Raw genomic sequence first — 3,250 nt, forward strand, 5'->3', positions numbered from 1 at the left:
ATTTTAATATACATTCATAATAATAATAATAATGATGACGATGATATCTATCAGCACCTAGCAATCAGTCTTGTAGGGAAGTGTCAAATTCTGGATCAATCAGGATGAAGGGCCCCTTACTTAGGTAATGTAATGTAATGCCATGACAAACAATATCAACCTTGACGAAATAAATGGCATTTGTCTGCCTAATGGTTTGATGATAACTCAACAGACTATTTCTATTGACTCACTCAATAAAAGACACCTGAGACCATGGCTGAACTCCAAATATGAGATCTACCGTGTTGTTCCTGTAAGTATTAAGAATTAGTTGAGGGGACATTTAGGCTATACAGAGACATTTTAAATCAATAAAACATGCACTTCACAGAAAGAATGGTAACCTCGCATTGACTACATGCTGCTTGCACAATCAATCAGATTAACTAATGAAAGAGTTATTGATCGAAAGTGTGGCTGCTGCGGGACACTGTTGAGGCTGACCATTAAAAGTGGTACTTCTTCTCTCTTGGCCACTTTGAAAATGTCACAGTCATTCTGCTCACTGCTCCTTATTGGTGGACTAACAAAGTCTGCAGGAGACAATCCATTCAGCCATCCCCTATGTGCAACTCTGTGGCAAGGGAACAGGGATCTTTATTTTCTATCAAACCTGGAGAAGAGCCATATTCACCTGCTGTCGTTTAAATACAATGGGGAAAAAATGGAAATTGAAAATGCACTGTTGTGGTGTGGACACCCTTGTTATGAACTGCTGAATAGTCAATTCTCGTTATTCATGTAGAAAATTGCTGTATATTCATTCATCTTATATAAAAATCACACCTATGTGAAGTGAGGAGCGCTCTTATCTTTGCTCAGACACATATGACGCAAATTCTCCATTCACTGTCAATGGGAATGTAATGTTTGTGTAAGACGAAAATAGCCGATTTGCCTGTCCACATATGGCGTAAATTCTCCATTCATTGTCAATGGGAATTTAATGTTTGTGTAAGACAAAAATCTACACTAATTAGCTTCAGGTAGGACTGTGGCAGATTCGTCTGGTTTCCAGGCTAAATCATTCCGAGTTCCGACATTCACTGAATATTAAGTGGTGAATATTTCTATATGCATTCTGGCATGTCACTATGTGTGCTTTTATTTCCCCAAATCCACAGCAATATAAAGGTTGTTTGTATCTATCCTCAGCTGTAGCAATGTCACATAATGTCTCACAAGATGTCAAAATAAGAAATGTTTTTCTTTCAACAAAGAAAAAACGTGGGAGCTGTACAGCACCACGATATGACATGTTACTTGTATTATTCCTTCTGTGTTTGCTTCCCACAGAAATGGGGGCTGAGTCAGCTGACTGCTCTCCAATGAATACCACATCCACCTAATATGACTTTATACATTGTCTTGTTCTGAAGGAAAACATAATAGTTACTATTACGTTTAATATAGATAGTAAGCTAAGTGCCAGCATAAGTTGCCTGAGTGTATCTCTAAGCATTCAGTGCTCAAATTATCACAGTGCTCCAATAATCACCCACATAATAAACCTCTCCATCAAACAGGGACATGTTCCCCAAGATTTCAAAGTAACCCCCCTGCACAAGAAAGGGAGCAAATTAGACCCTGGCAACTACCGCCCTAATTCTATTCTTAGCTCCATCTCGAAAGTGATGGAAAAACCTTGGTTAGAGTGGGTGACAATATTATCACACGAAAAGATGAAATTACCTACCTAGGTTCCATCCTGTAGGTAAATCTTTCCGGTGATAAAATGGCCACCAACATAATCACCCCCCGAACACACCTCACCCCTGCTCACTTTGACAGGCTGGAATGGCTTAGGGTTGACGACAGAGTACAGCATCTTGCAATGGGTCTGGTCCACAAGAACCTAACACACACACAAACACACATGCACATATTAACTGTATATATGGTGATTTTGGGTGTGCCAGTACAGTACAGTGACAGTACAGGACAGTAAAGTAGAAGGTACAGTAGAGGGACCCCAACACAGTAACTCTGTCATTTCTCAACAGTTTCGGGCACGGGGCGGCTCGCCGGAATCGGGCCGGCACCCTGGGTGTGTTCCTGTGTTCCTGTGCCCCCCCCCCCCCCCTCCCACCACCACTCACTTCACACGGGTGTAAACAAGTGTAATGCTTTATGGTGTCGTCCACTCACAGTTAACAGTTTTTGTATTGAGTTGTGCTTGAAATGTATACTGTAATTCTGCAAACTGTTAATAAATACTTCAATCAATCAATCAACAGACAAACTGATGTTTGTCTGTTTTTGTTTGGTAATTGAATACCAAACTCTAAGACTTGGTCGCCATTCTGCATGTCTCAATAATTTTGACCCACATGAAATTCTTATCAAAATGTATTGATAGTTTTCACAGATCTGACATAAAATCTAAGTCTGTTTTTCAAGTTTATTAACAGTATGTTGAAATGCTTGACATGTTCTATGAGTCAATAGTAATTATAGTGTCAAAGTGTTGCACTCTGCAGTTCAATTTGAGTCACTGACATGTCCCTGTGTGTGCTATGATGATGAGTATCATAATGACACAGCACACACGGGACATGTGTCAGTGACTCAAATGAGTGATACACAATTTCAAAAGTGAGTGTACAAACCTGTTTTAAGGGAACATGAAGGACTTTGGCCTCCTGTTTGTCTTTGCACAATAGGTCAATGACATAAAAACACAGACAAAAAAAATAACTTTATGGGAGACGAAGTGCATGTTGTTCTTACAGTAGGCTTACAGTATTTGGTCTGCATACATGTAGTGTGTGTGTGTGTGTGTGTGTGTGTGTGTGTGTGTGTGTGTGTGTGTGTGTGTGTGTGTGTGTGTGTGTGTGTGTGTGTGTGTGCGTGTGTGTGTGTGTATGCGTGCTTGCGTGTGTGTGTGTGTGTGTGTGTGTGTGTGTGTGTGTGTGTGTGTGTGTGTGTGTGTGTGTGTGTGTGTGTGTGTGTGTGCGCGCGTTCGTGCGTGTGTGTGTGTGTGCGTGTGCTGGACAGACCGAGAGAGAATGACAAAGCAAGACGGACAGAATAATGTGGTGACGAGTGTGTTAGTGGGGGGGCAACATAGAAGAGCCAATGGTGCATAGAAGGGGGTTTACAAAAGACGGGGTGGAAATTGGGCGGAGTTGCGGAGAGTTGCCTACGCCCTCGTTCGCTGGTGGTGCCCCTCTCGCGTCTACCTGTTCACTCACTTCCACAGACTACA

Source organism: Protomyctophum bolini (genome assembly GCF_963924005.1).
Source record: "Protomyctophum bolini genome assembly, chromosome: 9".
NCBI classification, from domain to species: domain Eukaryota; kingdom Metazoa; phylum Chordata; class Actinopteri; order Myctophiformes; family Myctophidae; genus Protomyctophum; species Protomyctophum bolini.